Consider the following 18,771-nt stretch of genomic DNA (forward strand, 5'->3'; position numbering starts at 1 on the left):
TAATTATTGTTTAACAGCAAATCTTCAATGTTTCGGTGCAGGAAGACTTTTTCAGAATATCTGATCAACCACATTACAGGAGCTAAATCTACATTCTTTCTGATAATCATTTTGCTTTCACTAGCTTCTTTATATATTTAGGGGCATAAACTAAATATGTTTGGGGTATAATTGGATTATCAAAATCATCCAAAATAAAAATCCTGAGGTCCAATTTGCTAAGACCAATTCATTGAAAATCTGTACAGAGTTTTATTGCTGAAAGATTCACAAATGCTGCTCAGAAACAGTGCGGCTGAATTAGTCGCTAAATATTTGCTTAAACAATGTAGTGGCCTTATTGTATACATCTGGTATGCCAATGGTTTTATAAATTATATTACAAGTTTATCTCCTCCAGGTCATTTTGGGTTATTTTCGTTATCAGAAATAATCCCTTATGGTTCAAACCCAGCCCCAAATATCCACAAATCCCATTACAAGTAAAAGGGCAGTGCCTTCCTCAGTCTGTGACAATTGGCTTTACCTAAACAGTTTCATCAGCATATTCAGTGGAAATTTTTCTATTGGAAAATTAATTTTCATTTCACCAGTTTTTGTTTTGGGGAGCCCTATTGTCAAATTCAAGAATGTGGTCTGCCTTATAAAAACAAGGAAAAAAAATCAAGAAGTACTTGAGAGTACAACAAACTTTGATTATATCTTTTTTTTTAATTTTTTTAAGTTTTTTTTTTTTATTTTGAGAAAGAAAGCACACAAGCAAGTGGGCAAAGGCAAAGGGAGAGAGAGAGAGAGAGAGAGAGAGAGAGAGAGAGAGAGAGGGAGAGAGAGAGAATCCCAAGCAGGCTCCACAGTGACATAATAGGGCACAATGTGGGGTTCGAATTCACAAATCCTAAGATCACGGTCTGAGCCAAACCAAGAGTCAAACACAACCAACTGAGCCATCCAGGTGCCCCTTGTTTTGATTATTTATTTTCTTTATTAATAAATCCACATGTAGAATATCAACATTTTAGATGTAGTCATGTTGAATATATTGAGCTTGCTTTTATTCCCTATTTTCCAATATTATTTTCTTATGCATATTTTAAAAAATTTAATGCTTATTTATCTTTGATAGAGAGACAGAGAGAGAGAGAGAGAGAGAGAGAGAGAGAGGCAGAAAGAGAAGGAGACACAGAATCCAAAGTGGGTTCCAGGCTGTGAGCTGTCAGTACAGAGCCCAGTGAACCGTGAGATCATGACCTGAGCCAAAGTCAGAAGCTTAACGAACTGAGCCAACCAGGCATCCCTCTTATGCATGTTGGTATAGTTTGGGTTATTGTTTGGTTATTGTTTATTTCACTTGTAATATACCTATAGTTAATTTTATTGAATGCTTGCAATTTTGAAAATAGGATCTTAAAAATTTTACCTCTAACTAGAAAAAGAAAGAAAAGCGCTTGATATTTTAAAAAGTAGCTGTAATTTACACTATTCATAGTATAATTTATCCTATTGTTTCAGTTTAAATGTGATATAATGAGATAGAATAGTGGCAACATACATTTTCTATGTGATGAATCAGATGAAGTCTTCTATTCTGAAGTCACTGAGAGTACATGTATCACAGTATATACCTAATTTAGAAAAAGTGGAAATTGTGGCCATAATATAAATTCAGAACCAAAACAGGAGAAATTGTTAGACTTAGCATTTGCCTCCAGTTTCTAGAAAATTTCAATGTCATTTCAGTTTCCTGGTACTTGATTTTCGAATCACTCCAATTTGTTAGCACATGAGAAGTCTACAGTGATTTAATGTTTAAATCCATCTGAATGAATAGATAAATAATGATTCCATATTCTTATTGTTAGTGTTGGCTCCTCTTGTTTTTTCCAAGTATATAAGCAGGTATGTAAAAAGAACAAGATACTGGGATGAATAATGAAAACTTAAGTATCCTTGTAGCTTTCGATATCATCATTGATATTTCTATAATCTGATATGGTTCTTGTGGCTTCTATTAGCTAATGATTTCTAAGAAGTTTCTTATTACATTCTGCCAGTGGTTTAATCAAACATTAGGTTCGTTCTTGGATTTCTTTGCCTTGAATTAATCATCTTAATTTTTATTAGGATCATCTTCATTAAAAGGCACATTTTGCTTTAGATCAACCTGATTTTCTTAGCTGGAACCAATAAAAGTAATTGATTTCTAAGAATTTCCTGTATAAATGATACTATATAAATCCCCATCTCCCCCCCCATTTGTAGGAGTGTTGACAATAGAGACTCCATTTTTGGTTCCTCTATCTTGTTCATGCCCACGCGATGACCTCCCTCTAGGCTACATGTTCTAGACCCCTTGGAGATTAACACGTGTCCTGGCCAGATGTGGGAAGGCTTGCTCTGATCTTCCTTAAAGTGCTGCACAGAGTGCTCCACTTTAGATAACCAGTAGAGGTGACTGGTGCACAGAAGGGGCCACTTGACGTAACTAATAGAAATTCTCTGGCATACAGATAGCACCACACTAGGGAACTAACCTCTGACCTCACCACAAAGCTCACTCTATAAAAGCTGTGGGTTAAGGTCCAGATGGGAGGCAGAGAATGGCTGCATAGCACCGGGTTGATTGCTAGATGCTCCCATCAGTAAGTTACCCTGAATAAAAATCTGCGTAAAGGGTAAGGAGTGGCTTGTTTGTTTGCTTGTTTGTTGTTGTTGTTGTTTTTGGTCTTAAAGTGCCTTCTCAGTCTGGAGGGTAGTTTACTGTCCCTACTGTCCCTCTTCCATCTTCTAATGCCATAGCTGTAAGGAAATGAAATAATAGATAATCTGCTTGATCAATAAAACTCCTCCAGGTATTAGCTCTGAGACTATGCATATCTAATATTCTATTTGGAAAAGGATGATAACCATAATGGTTATGATGGAATGGATAGGTTTAGAGTATTCGGTAATAATTCCAGGTGCTAATTCAAAGAACAAATGTGATCCTTCCAGTGGGAACTCTGATAAACTCTCTAGCCTGTATTTATATCAGTCCAGGAAACGGGATTCTTGAAGAAAAAATTCTATATTTGTTTTATTACCGGAGACACCAGGAAGGGGTTTAGATCTGAAATTAGAATTTTTAAGAGAAAAACAAACACCAGTGTCTTAATTTCTTACATATCTAGAGAAATCTTCGCAGATTAAGAATATGTATAACTAAGTGGCTAATCTGGAAAATACAAAACAAAATGCAAACAAAAATAAACAAAATTATCCTTAACCATAAATCACAAAGTGAATTTATTTTACATGAACTTCATACATGTAGACTTTGGAAAGAATCCCTCCCTGTGTTTTACTCAAACCTGAATTCTTCATATTATAATAAAGTACTTTATATTCTCAACTGCATGTTTCCAAACATTTTTTAAAGCTGACAAATCCTTTCTTTATACATTTTTTTAGCATATGTCCAATGTGTCAAATAGATAAAGGACAGATACTCTTAACAAGAGGGCAGACAGAAGGCCCAGAATATTTCATGATCACAACCTGTTACTTTTTCCCATCAACCATTGAGGACATTGCCTGATGAAATTACTTGGTTGTCAGGGAAAAAATCCCAGAACAATTATTTAAAAGTCAGTTATTACGATGATTAAGAAGGACACTGAAGAATAAAAGTGGTTGAAGGAGTCATTCTAATATATTTATTGTTTCCAGCTTTCTTTAAGTGTAATTAGTACACAAAAAACTGCACATAATTAATGTATACAATTTGGTGAGTTTGGACTTATGTATATATCGAGTGACCACCGCCACAATCAAGGTAAAAACATCCATCATTTCCACAGGTTTCATGTGTCCTCTTATTATTGTGCTTCCTTTGTTTTTGTTATTGTTGGCAAGAACACTTAACCTGAGATCCACCTTCTTAATTAAATTTTATTATCTTACTGGTCACTATAGGCACTATGTTGTACAGCAGGTTTCTTACTCATTTGTATAACTCTAACTTTATACCCATTAAATAACTCCTCCTCTCTCCTCATACTTTTAACCCCTGGTCACCACCATTCTATTATCTCTTTCTGTACATATGAGTATGTTAGATGCCTCATAAAAAAAATCATCCATTTTTTGTCCTTCTGTAACTATCCTATTTCACCTAGCATAATGTCTCCCAAGTCCATTCATGCCATCACAAATTGTAGGATTTACCCTTTTTTTTTTGTCTGAATAATATTTCCTTGTATGCATATACCACATTTTCTTCATCCATTTCTGGTCGATGGACATTTGAATTGTTTCCTTATCTTGCTTACTGTGAACAATGCCATATTAAGCATGAGAGTATAGATATCTCTTCAAGATCCTGATTTAAATTCTTTTGGGTATACACTCAGAAATGGAATTCATGAATAATATGGTCGTTCTATCTTTTTAATTTTTTAGGAACTGCCAAACGATTTTCCACAGCCGTGGTACCATTTTATGTTCCCACCAGTGGTCCACAAGGGTTCTAATGCACAACCTTGTCAACACTATCTTTCGGTTTTGGTTTTGGTTTTGGTTTTGGTTTTGCTTTTGTTTTGTTTTGTTTTGTTTTGTTTTGTTTTGTTTTGATAATAGCAACCTAAGGAGCATGAGATAGTATCTCATTACAATTTTGATTTGCATGGCCTGGTGATTGGTGAAGCTGAGCCTCTTCCCATACACCTGTTGACCATTTCTATGTCTTTGATGGAGAAATGTCTACTCAGTTCCTTAGCCCATTTTTCATGGGGTTATTTGATTTTTCTATTAGGCTTCAGAAGTACCTTATATATTTTTGAAATTAACCCTTAGCATACATACAATCTGCAAATATTGTCTCCTATTATATGGACCGCTTTTTTAGGATTATGTGTCCTATGGTGTGCAGAAGGATTTTAGTTTTAGTTTGATGTGGTCCCAGATTGTCTATTTTGCCTTTGTTGTCTAGACTTTTCATGTCATATCAGAGAAAACATTGAGACCAGGGCCAAGAGGCTTTTCCCCTATGTTTTCTTCTAGGATTTTTTGGTTTCAGATTTTACGCTTAAGTCCTGAATCCATTTTAATGCTTGTGTACGTAAGTGTCCAATTTCATTATTTTAATTTTTTTTTTATTTACACAGAGTTGACACACAATGGTACAGTTTCAGGTGTACAACATAGTGATTCAACAGCCTTATACTTTATGCTGTGCTCACCACAAGTGTAGCTACCATCTATCACCATACAAGCTATTACACTATTATTGACCATACTCCCTATGCTATACCTTTTGTTCTCATGACTTATTCATTCCATAAATGGAAGCCTGTCTCTCTCATTCCCTTTCACCCATTTTATCGTTTTAAATGTATATTTCCAGTTTTCCCAATACCACTTACTGAAGAGACTATCCTTTAACTCAATGTTCTTGGCATCCTTGTCAAAGATCAGATAATCATGTAAGTGTGGGTTTATTTCCGGGCTGTTTATTCTGTTCCACTGGTCTATTGTTATGCCTATTGCCATGCCAGTCTATCACGCTACACTGTTACGCCATGTTTGTTGTTATGCCAGTACCATACCGTTTTGATTACTGTAGCTTTTCAATATATTTTGAAATCAGGAAGCATGTTTCCAAAAATAATACTTTCTATAACTGTGGACCCATTAGGATAAAGATATTGATAAGAAATTAAAAATTATATTTTGATGAATTTTTCTATTTACTTTAATACCTATTATACTGATTAAAGCAGTAGTTCTTTATAAACAAACAACTAATTATTTGCCAGAGATTCGTTGTTCTCAATAGTGGAAGGGTGTAGCACATTTCTTTATATGTGAAATTTTGAATGCCTTGACCCAGTAATTGCTGTTTGTGTGTATTAACTCTTCAAAATGGTTGAATATGGAAGTCAAATAAGTAGTTTATATGTTTAAAATAAATGGAATACACACACACACACACACACACATATATATACACAGTTTATTTTTTAGATAAGGGCCCAACTTACGAGTTTTTTCTTTTGCCACTTGTGCTTTTGCTATCTTATCTAAGTAAAAATTGCCTAGTCCAAGGTCATGTAGATGTACTGCTATATTTCTTCCAAAAAATGCAGTTTTCACTCTTAGATTTCAATCTATGATCCTTTCTGAGTGAAAGTTTATATGTTTTGAGATAGGGTACCAACTTTATTCTTTTTCACGTGATATCCAGTTTTCCCAGTATAATACTTAAAAGACTATTTTTTCTCATTGAATTGTTTTGACAGCTTTGCTGAAAATCAACTGAGATGTCAGTAAAATAAAAGAGGTAAGAATATGTGAATATAACCAACAATCTGATAAGGTCAATCCAGATCCATGGAGTTAATTAACATGAATTATGCAAAGACACTGGTCTTTTTTTTTTAATACACACAATTAGTGGTGACGTCTTGGTTTCCACATAAATTTGTACTAAGCCAAATATAAGGTGGAACTATGAGTAGTTCGACACTAAAATTTTATAGGCCTTACTTTTCCACGGAAGTAATTTAACACATTTTCTCAATCTAAAATTAAAGGGCAAAGAGATATATATGATAATTATTAATTATTACTAATTATTGTTTAGAATAATTACTGGAAAAAATTTAAGATGCCAAAACTCTTCCTAATTTTAAATGCTGTTTTCATTTTATTTTTATTTTTGTTTTAATTAAAACATTTTAATGTTTATTTATTTTTGAGAGAGAGACAGACAGACTGTGAGTAAGGGAGGGGCAGAGAGAGAAGGAGACACAGAACCCGAAGCAGGTTCCAGGCTCTGAGCTGTCAGCACAGAGCCCGACGTGGGGCTCAAATCCACGAACTGCGAGATCATGACCTGAGGGGAAGTCAGAAGCTTAACCTCCTGAGCCACCCAGGCACCCCTATTGTTTTCATTTTTAAAAGCCTGTCCTCTTAAATTCTAAATGAAAATTCTAAATTAACTTTAAATTAATTCTAAATTAAATGGTATTAAATATTGTCTGAAGCATACATTTTTGATAAGATTTGTTCTTATATATCACATGGAGTCTGGAGGAATTCACCCATCCACTTAAATGCTGATTGTTATTAAAAGAACAAAGAATTTATATCAGGGTATTTTTTGGATTCACTAGCTTCCAGAGAAGAACAAACCATTATCTGTAGGCTACAATCGAAAACTATTTATCCTGTTATCTGTATCCAAACTATATTTCACAGTTCATGAGACTCAAATGGGAGACAGTTTTCAATAGAAACGGGGCTAAGATTTCTTCACAGTTAAAAAATATAGGTGCACAGTGGACAGGAGTACTGTAAGAGAGAAGGTCTATAAGGGCACCTGGGTGGCTCAGTCAGTTAAGTCCGACTATGGCTCAGGTCATGATCTCACAGTTCGTGAGTTTGAGCTCCTGGTCAGATTCTGTGCTGACAGCTCAGAGCCTGGGGCCTGCTTTGGATTCTGTGTCACCCTCTGTCTCAGCCCCTCCCCTGCTCATGCTCTGTCTCTCTCTCTTAAAAATAAATAAACATTAAAAAATAGAGAGGGGCTACAAAATCATCAATCGTGTAAGTAGAGACATAAAATTAATGACTAAATGCTAGCACTGCATCCTGAAATAATAATAGAAAGTCACTATCTTACCAAATGCCAGTTATTCATAATCTAATAAAAATAGATATTAGAGAAATCGTCATACTCAGACATTTTATGGAAATTTCTTTTTGCTAAGCTCCCATTTACTAATTATGAAAATGTATGTTTAAAATCAAATAAACATGTGAACTGCTGAATACATGTGCATATCGTTATGGACATAATTGAGTCACTTCAAAATTGTATGTTGAAACCTTAAACCTGGAATGCATTTGGAGGTAGGGCTTTTAAAGAGGTAGCAACCATTAAAGGATATCCTATGGGTGGGGCCCTAATCCAATATGACTATGTCCTCATTAGAAGAGGAAGAGATACAACCGATGAGTGTTCATGGAGAACAGGCCATGTGTAAGCACACACGGGGAAGACAGCCACACGGAAGCCAAGGAGATAAGTTTCAGGACCAACAAAACCTCTGACACCTTCATCTTGGACTTCCATTCTCCATAACTGTGAGATGATATATTTCTATTGGCTAAGTCATAGAGTCTGTGGTATCTTTTCAAGGGAGGCCTAGCATACGGACACACATACAAAAAGAAAGAAAAGTAATTATATGAAAGGGAAGAGAAACTTAGGGGATGTTACTATATTAGTTTCCTAGGGCTGCCATAAAAGAAACACACCACACCATATGGCTTAAACAAGGGAAATTCATTTTCTCACCATTCTGGAGGCTGAAAGTCTAAGATCAATCTGTTGGCAGGTTTGGGATCTCTGGAGGCCTCTCTTCTTGGCTGGCAAATGGTAACCTTCTCTCTAGGTCCTCACATGGTAGTGTCTCTACCCATCTATATGGTTGGTGTCTGTTTGTGTCCTACTATCCTCTTCTTATAAGGACATCAATTATACTGGATTAGTGTTCACCCTGACACCTTATTTTAGCTTAGTTGTCATTTTAAAGACGCTATCTTCAAATACAGTCACATTTCTGAGGTACAGGTTAGAATTTCAACACAGAAATCTGGGGGAGACGCAGTGCAGCCCGTAACTGTTACATCCATGTTACTTTTTTCCAAAGGGAGTTAAAAAATGAAATAAAATGAATATTTTCATTTTGAATATATAATCTAATAGGAAAATGCATTTCAGATATCAAATTGCTAAATTGGAAACATATTACTTGCTCATATTCTTTGCTTAATATTCTCTAACAAGGGTGGGGTGCCTGGCTGGTTTAGTCAAGAGAGTATATGACTCAATCTTGAGGTCATGAGCTCAAGTCCCACAGGGGGCGTACAGATTACTTTAAACAAACAAACAAACAAACAAACAAACAAACAAACAATATTCTGTAACAAGGTGTTTACTACTAATAAAATGACAAAGTGGATGTGTACAATTTCATTATTTGATACCAATATTTCTGAGGCTTAGAGCACTAGATGTGATAATGTTTCTATACTGGATGGTTGAGCACTCAATATCATGTTTGTTTCACATTATTGTTTGAATTAGGAAACATTTAAAAATCTATGTAAAATAAATAAAGCATATGTGAACTTGATTACCTCTTCTGGCAATTAACTTTGACTTGATTTATATTATTTCAACTATCATTGTCCACTCAACATTTTGAATCAAATTTCAAAAACTTTAAGGGTTCATCCATGAATGTCTATTTAAAATAAGGACTTATAAGAAATTCTATTTTTTCTCAAAATCAAAAAATCACAGTGTTATGATCCCACTGATCCATTTAGGATAAAAATTCTATTTAAATAAATGGAATATCAAAATAATCATATGCTTTACTTGAACTCAAATTATGAAAAATGTGTTAACCAGAAGAAATGTATAATATCCTGGAAAAAATTCAGGTAAGTTATTTAACTCTAGAATAAAGTGTATCAAGCCAGAATTCTGTGAGGTATCCCTAAGGGTTCTACAAGGCAAGATGATTGAAAATAAGTCAATTATTTACTTCCGTATTAATGCACATGACAGTGATTGACAAATCTCATTAGCAAGTTCATTAAAGGTTTCCCTTTAATGTAATGGTTGTTGTTGGGACATAACTCACTCCACTGAGTCAGTTCTAGATCAGACAGTGGTAGCCATTGATAATTGGTGAGTGTGATATTGAAAGAAGATGACATGAGACTTTGCTTCTGGAAGAAACTTCTTTAACCTCTCCTTGTAGGCTGCTGACTAACTTACGGAACTGAAAATGGTCTTTTCTGCAAAATGGCACAAATAGTAATGACTATTTCATAGGGTGCTAAATGGTGCAATTTTCAAAAGTACTTATAATGTTGGATGCATAAGATATTAAATGAGGGTTTTAAATGAATACAAATTTTACATTAAGGGGATGGATCCAGGAGTCAGACTGTGTGTAGTCCGTCGTCTTAAGCAATGTAGTATGTTGATTTTTAATAAAATTATAATATTTACACATAATAAATCATATATAATTTGTCCTTGCTATTCTTATTTTTCTAGGAAACATTATATTATTCATGTATTACTTTTACTTTTTAATAGCTGTATATAGTAATAACAAGATTAAGATGCTTTCTTCTGAACTAAATTATTTACGGACAGCCAAAGTGCTACATTGAAGGTTACACAATATAGAAGTTCTGAATTGCATTGAAGCTTTCATAAGCCAGTGGTTATAATGACCAACTGAGACTCCACAAAACCATTCACTCACAAGAGGAAAAATGGCACTGATTGGATTAGAAGTGGAAAGACTAATACATTTTCGTCCTTAAGGATTAGAAGAAAAATAGTTCTCTCAACTCTGCAAGTGAGCACAACAAGCAATCCAAAAGCATTATTTGTGTGAGGCAGTTTGTAGAATCTGTTTCATTTGTCACTAAAAGTAGTGGTTGAGGTTCAGGAAAATTTGAGTTATGGTTCAGCCTCAGGGCCAGTGGCCACATATTCAGAACAATACCCCAGGTTTAAAGGTGATTCACATCCTCAGAAACACTCAGCATTATCATCTAGCCCAAACTGTCAATCCTTAACTTGCACCCCATTTTTAAGAGGACGTAAGGTTAGATCACCTACCAAGTTTTTAAAAGAATTATATACACAATGTGTTTTTGAATATTATAGAAATATATATGTGTGTGAAATAAATATACATATATATGAACATTTTTTTACTGGACAGTTGTTACAGCTTTTTAGTGAATGGTTAAATGATAACTATCTCAGTGGGTTTTTACATTTATGTAAATTTACTTCTTAACTTTGAACTTGAGACTTGACTGCATGTAAAACCTTTTCATTTCCAGGTAATTGGTATCTCAGAAGCTGTTTGACACACCTTAAGAAGGAAAAAAAAAAATGTCTCACCCCTAACCATAGAATTTAGGAGGTTGATGAAGCATAGCAAAAACCAGATCACAAGGCTACAGCTTATAGAAACACAACAAGTTTCAGGATACCTACCATAAAATTTCAAAATGATTAAAAAATAAGTAGATGACTCTTTGGTTACCTTTGTAGCACCAGCATTCAAAATCTAATATAGAACAAGGACTGCATCAACGTCAAAGTGGATAATGTTGACCTGTATCATCGATCATTAAAATAACTTCAAATATTTTAAATATTTTCTTTTCTTTTCATTTTTTTAATGTTTGTTTATTTTTGAGAGAGAGCAAGAGCAAGCGAGAGAGAGAACACAAGCAGGGGATTTTCAGAGAGAAAGGGAGACACAGAATCCAAAGCAGGTTCCAGGCTCTGAGCTGTCCAGCACAGAGCCCGGTGCGACGCTTGAATTCACAAACCGTGAGATCATGACCTGGGCCGAAGTCGGACACTTAACCCACTAAGACATCTAGGCATCCCTAATATTTTCAAGTAAAATAGTTTTGTGTACATAAACACTAAGCCAAGTGAAAAAAAAACTCACTGTCAAGAAGCAAATCTATGCCAGTCTATTTATATGTGTCAAGCATTGTTTATATGTTATGACTAGGCCTATAGCAACTCTGCTGTACTTGGAAGAATTCTAAGATGGCCTTTCTGCCTTCCCCTTATTAGACAAGCCCTTGCAGAATTCACTTCCCTTGCGTTGTGGACGGGACCTGTCAATATGACAGAGTATTTACTTCTTTGATTAGGTTATGCTATATGGCAAAGGTGATAAGATAGTGCTTGGTTTTTCTCTACAGCAACTGATTCTCCAATCAACATATAATATCAACTGGGTATGACAGAATTCAAGTCAATTCGGGCATTAAATACATGGAATTAGCTTAATAAGGGATCCATCACGCAAGATTACCCCCACTGCATAGCTAGCTGCAAATTGGGCCCCCAGGTGACCTACACTTCTGCCTAGCTAACTACAGAGTCTGGGATTCCCACAAACCCACATTACGTTCCATAATTTGTTAGAGTAACTCACAGAACTGAGAAAGGCACCATATTTATGAATGCAGTTTTATTATAAAGGGTAAAATTAACAGCCAGATGAATAGGGACATAGAGTAAGGTCCAGAAGGGTCCTGAACACAGGAGCTTCTATCCCAGTGGGGCCAAGGTACATCATCCTCCCGGCAAGTAGATATGTTCACCAACCCAAAACCTTCCCCAAGTCTTGTCATTCTGATTTTTTTTAATAAAATTTCATTATGTAGCAATGATTGCTTTGATCCCTGACTCAATCTCCAATCATTCTCCCTTCCCCAGAGATTGGGGAGTGTAACTAAAAGTTCTATCCCTCTAATCATGTAGTTAATTTTTTTGGTGATCAGACCCCATTCTGAAGTTATCTAATCTCCATCCCCACCACACACACACACACACACACACACATACACACGCACAATTGAATCATCTCATTAATATACAAAAGATACTTCTATCATTCAGGAAATCCCAAGGATTTTAGATTTTAGGAGTTCTGTATCAGAAACCAGGGACAAATATATATATACATATATATATATATATATATATATGTATATATAATGCTACAGATAGTCCTCCTCCAATAATTAACTTATATGAGACTCTCTTAGGAGACTGAAAGAAGAGATTCTCCAGCTTGCTTTGAAATGGTGTGTGAGTTCTAGGAGCTGAGAAAGGACTCAGCTGACAGTCAGTAAGAAAGCAGGGACCTTAGTCCTGTACCTCCAAGAAAGTGAGTTAAGATAACACCTAATGGACTTAGAAGAGAATTCTGGGACTTCCTGAGATCATAGCCCTGGTTGAATACCCTTGATTTGAGATGAATTGAGACCCTGAGCATAAGACTTAGGTAACCCCTGTGCAGAATCCTGACCTTAGGAAACTAAGAAATAAATTTGTGCTCTTTTAAGCCACTCTATATGATAATTCTTTATATAGCATGAGAAAATTAATTTACCTCTCCTGATGGAATTCATATTTTACTGGGGGAGACAGATAATAGATATCTGAGCAAAAGCTAATAATGCATTTTCAGACAAGAAGTGCTTCGAAGTGCAGTATAGGTTAGTGTAAGACAAAGGGTATGGTATCTTGGGGATGAAAGAGGACAGCAGATCACTGCAAGGAGCCTCAAGGTCCTGGAATGGAAGGAAATTCATTGAGCTGTAGGGAAAGCCATAGGAGCACATAGCGGAACAAAATGAAGAAAATGTGCTGGGGGAGGAGTCTGGACATGGAGGAAGGGATTAGATAATAAAAACTCATGACAGTCATTTATTTTTACTTTTTTAGAATTCTTTCAACAGTTTAAGTAATCTCTTCTAAAGAGTGTTTAACATATTGATCATTTGAGAGAATTCCGGTAGCCTGTTTAATATTTTCAAACTCTACTGACAATATTTTTCTAACTATCCTTCGGTCAGTGTTGATGATGTGTTTTGTTTTTACACAGTAGTCCGTTTAATTGTTATACCCAAATTCACATAGAATTGTAAAGAAAACTCTGATCTTCTGTGTGTACCTAGGAAGTCAAAGACAATGGGTGACGTTTTGTTTATCTGAATGAGGTCTGGAATTAGCAATGGTTCTGTGCTTCTGATTTCTCATGCATTAGGTCATTAGGGATTTATTCTATGCTTTTGTTGCTTATTATTCATTTCGCAATTTTATGAATATGATACCTATAATTATGTAGCTGAGGTGCAGGGGTGCCAGCGCACGACCTGACTCTGGGGTCCCAGACAGACTAGTTTGGCCACTGACTGCTGACAAATCCAAAGGCAGACAGACAGGTGGTGGTGAAACAAGAAAGGGATTTATTTCCGTGAGACAAACACTGTGAAGATAGCAAACTGGTGTCTCAAGGACCTTCTCCAAAGCTAAAAATACTGCTAGGTTTATGCAAGGAAAATGTGGGACAAAGGTCAGCGGGTACATGCAGGTGAGCAGTAAAGGTCGCGTTGATTATTCTCTTGGGCTCAGTCACTGGGGTCTTGCTGGCTCAAGACAGTCCCTATTGCTTGAGGAGGCAGTTTCCCTTCCCATTCTGGAATGCTTTGCCCTCAGGGTCTTCCCCCTGAACTAAGGGACAAACTAGAAAGGAGAATCTAACTAAAAAAGTCTGAGGTCAAAATGGAAGCAGAACCCAAGTTCTCTTTCAACTTCATTAATGGTTACCATTTGATCATAACAAAGTAATCTTTCGTGACAGCTGGTTTGCACCAGCTCATGGGAGTCCATTGTGAGCATTTTTTCCCAACCCAATGTTCAGTTAAGTCATGTTGGTAGCCTAAATTTGTCTTTGGGGAAAAGAATCATGTCATCGAATCAATAGATATATTATTTTCTTCCTCAGAGAGCCAGTTGTTAAACTTCACCAGCATACCAGCGATCCAATATATCAGGGACATGTTGATTCATGTACATTTTAACAAGAGATTTCTCTGTAAATGATCGGCTTATTTTCATTCTATTACTCATAAAAATAATTTTTGAGAAAAATAACTTTGTTCCAATTGTAATTTATGCATGTGAAGTTATTTATGTGTATATCTTTGTTGGTCACATCTAATGCAATAGAATTTAATTTGTATGTATAAGAAGTTAATTAAACAATAGTTTATTCCGGATGTAAAATTAATATAGATTTATCGTATTCAATTATATTTACTAATTAGAAAAACCTCTTCACACCGTCTTCCTATTCCCCAAATCAATTACCATTCAGGGACATGGTACCATTCAGGGCTTTCTGCTTGTAGGTAATTGTTGATGGAAAATAAAAAGTCTAAAATGTCCTAAAATTTTCCTGTCATATTAACTGCAAAGGAAAATATGCCTGGTTCCACAGCTAAACACAAGAGAAACACAGAGAATAACAATTATTTCATCCCCTGCAATATTTAATTTTCAAAGGAGAAAGCTGAATATATAAATATAAATATATATATTTAAAATATTGAAGGGGCGCCTGGGTGGCGCAGTCGGTTAAGCGTCCGACTTCAGCCAGGTCACGATCTCGCGGTCCGGGAGTTCGAGCCCCGCGTCGGGCTCTGGGCTGATGGCTCAGAGCCTGGAGCCTGTTTCCGATTCTGTGTCTCCCTCTCTCTCTGCCCCTCCCCCGTTCATGCTCTGTCTCTCTCTGTCCCAAAAATATTGAAAAAAAATTTTTTTAAATAAAATATTGAAAACAGAAAAAGAAACCTTGCATTTGTATCTCAGTGAAATACAGTGATAAAATAAAATGGTAATATGATAGTTCTTTCTGTATTTTAAATAAACTATGTATAGAGTATCAGACTAAGAAATAAAAAGTATAAAAATATGATATATGATGTGGGTATATCTAAATACTATCTGGTTTATAGCAGTTTATTTTCCTCCTCAAATAACTGTGGATTATGCCCATTTACATGTTTTCCCTTCAAAAATTTTATGTCCAGTTCTTTCCATAAATTTAGATTTTGGATGGTTGCACCAATTTCTGCCTAGGAAAACAATGAAAAGAATCAGATTGTAACTTTTATTTTTCAGTGGATGCTATCATCAGGGGCCCTGTGTTTTTCCCTGGATATGCCAACTTCTCTTACTTCTGATATAAAAGAAAACAATTCAGTGCATTTGGAATGAGCAGTGCACAATGGCTGGCTAGCATTAAATGTACATAATCAATTCATAGTCATTTTATACACACTCCATTCCTTTTCTCTGACTCTTAAAATGCATTTGGTTATTTACTGTCCAGAGGATAAAACATTTTGTCAACTTCTTTGATTATCATGAAAATTCCTATAATAATATCACTGATTCTTGTATGTGTTCCAACTAAGGGTTACTTATTAGTTGCAAATATATGAATGTTTTTCAGTCTTTTACGAGTCAAATGAAATGTTCTGTGGAATTTTTTTGTACTCATTTAAAAAATATTTAACCATTTCATTTTTCAGGTGGAATATATTCTTAGGACAATGCTAGTTATAATTTTCCTTCCTGTTTTATGCCTAAGGAAAAAAAATAAATAAAAGCAAAATGAGTTACTTATGAGGACTATCCTAAACATGATGTTTCATATTTTGTGTTTAGGGGAAAATAGAGTAATGTGATGAGAGAAACAATAATTTCAAGATTATATGCCTTGGAAATTCAAGTCTATTTTTACTTAGTGTTTGTTGGAACATATCAACGATAAAAGTATAAACTAAAAATAAAACACGTAGGATGATGACATTCATAGTTGAGTTTAAAAGCAATGTATTTTTTCCAAGTACATCTGTTATCTTTGATATTAATTGCTGATAACTGAGTAATTGCAGGACTAAACATTAAAATATGTAATGTTGTGGGGAATAAGCTTAAGAATTCTCTGAACTTGTACCAATGGGCTAACAAGGCATGAAGAAATAGAAAGCCCCAGGATGAACTCAGAACAAAATTAGGTAAACAGGACAAAGGCCCCCAGTATAGGACAAAGGTATAGGAATAGGAAATCTCAGGATGTAAACACCCAAGATTAGGTAAACCAGATTAGGTACTCAGGGCAGAAGTGAGCCATCCCCACCCCCACCCCCCAACTAGTACAATAGCAGAAAGCTGCTTTCATATGAAGGAAGGACCAAAATAGGTTAACAGGTAAAAAAGACTTTAGACCACAGCTGAGTGAAGTTGGCCAGATTGGAGCTAATTAGCAAAAGAAAGGTGCTTTGTTGACCCTGAGGTAGCATGTTGTCTTTCTTATCCCCTAGGCAAGTTTAGGTAAACAGAGGTGGGGGCTCACATCTGCTGTAAAGAGCCTCCCCCTCCTCCACCACCCACCCCAGGGTTTTGTTTTGTATTGACCCAAACCCTAACACTGAATTTCTTCACAACCCCCTTTCCCTCATGCCCATGAGTGAATGTTCACGATTTCATTGTCTCTTTGTGCACATCCATCACCATGTTTGTAACCCTTCTGATCCTAATAAAAACCAGAACAAGGACCCTTACTTGGGGCTCTTGTCTCCTCCCAGACATTAGCCTCTCTTGCATTTTAATCCTGAGTCTGCTCTCTTGCTGGATGAGAAACAGCTCGAGACCCAGAGTCTATGACATAATGTTATAATTTATCATTAATCCTAGAGAAAAACTGAAAATGAAAGAGGATACTAAAACAAAAAATAGGGATACATTTGCCATATTAATTAATGGAATGTGGTTTTAACTTTTTAGTTCCTAGATCATTTGGAACTTTATACCTGATCTTCATTTTGTCAAAATTGTTCCCTTATACTGTTTTCCATTATTATTTGTGTATGATTTCGATCATTTGAGAATTATTTTTGGTATTTTCTGTATTATAGTGGATTACATAAATTTTAGGTACAGTGACTAATTGCTACCAAAACACTTAGTAAAATGTACATCTTTTGCACCATATTATGAAATGTTTCTTTAAACTTCAGCTACACAAATGATAAGCTCCAAAGCAACCTTGAATATGAAAACCAAAGCTGGAGACATCACAATTCCGGACTTCAAGTTACATTGCAAACCTGTAGTGATCAAAGCAATATGGTACTGGCACAAAAGTAGGCACATAGAGTAGAAATCCCAGAAATGAACCCACAACTATATGATCAGCTAATCTTCAACAAAGTAGGGATGAATATCCAATGAGAAAAAGACAGTCTCTTCAACAAATGGTGTTAGGAAAATTGGACAGCAACATGAAAAAGAATGAAACTGGAACACTTTCTTACACCATTCAGTAAAATAAATTCAAAATGGATTAAAGACCCAATGGGAGACCTCCAACCATAAAAATCCTACAGGAGAACACAGGCAGTAACCTCTTTGACATTGGTTGTAGCAACTTTTTTCTAGATATGTCTCCTGAGGCAAGGGAAATAAAAGCAAAAATATACTATGGGCACTTCATCAAAATAAAAAGCTTCTGCACAGTGAAGGAAACAATCAACAAAACTAAAAGGCAACGTATGGACTGGAACAAGATACTTGCAAATGACATATCTGATAAAGGGTTAGTATAAAAAATAAAGGACTTACAAAACTCAACATTCAAAAAATGAATAATCCAGTTAAAAAAAATTGGCAGAAGACATGAATAAGTGTTTTTCCAAAGAAGACATATGGATGATATGGATATTAAGACACATAAAAAGATGCTCAGGGAAATACAAATCAAAACTACAATGAAATACCACCTCATACCTGTCAGAATAGCTAAAATAAAAAACACAAGAAAGAAAAGGTGCTGGCAAGAATGTGGAGAAAATGGAAGCTTCTTGCACAGTTGGTGAGAATGCAAACTGGCTCAGCCACTCTGGAGAACAGTATGGAGGTCCTTCAAAAAGTTAAAAATAGAGCTACCCTATGATCCAGAAACTGTAGTGTTCGGTATTTACCAAAAGAATATAAAAATACTAATTAGAAGGGATACATGCACTCCAATGTTTATAGAAGCTTTATCTATGATAGCTCAATTACGGAAAGAGCCCAGATGTCCATCAACTGATGAATGGATAAAGAAGATATATACATATAATGGAATATTACTCAGCCATCAAAAATAATGAAATGTTGCCGTTTACAATTATATGGATAGAGCTAGAAAGTATTATTATGTTCAGTGAAATCAGTCAGTCAAAGACAAATACCACATGATTACATTTAAATGTGGAATTTAAGAAACGGAACAAATGAGCCAACGGTAAAAAAGCAGAGAG

The sequence above is a fragment of the Prionailurus bengalensis genome, chromosome C2 (genome assembly GCF_016509475.1).
Source record: "Prionailurus bengalensis isolate Pbe53 chromosome C2, Fcat_Pben_1.1_paternal_pri, whole genome shotgun sequence".
NCBI classification, from domain to species: domain Eukaryota; kingdom Metazoa; phylum Chordata; class Mammalia; order Carnivora; family Felidae; genus Prionailurus; species Prionailurus bengalensis.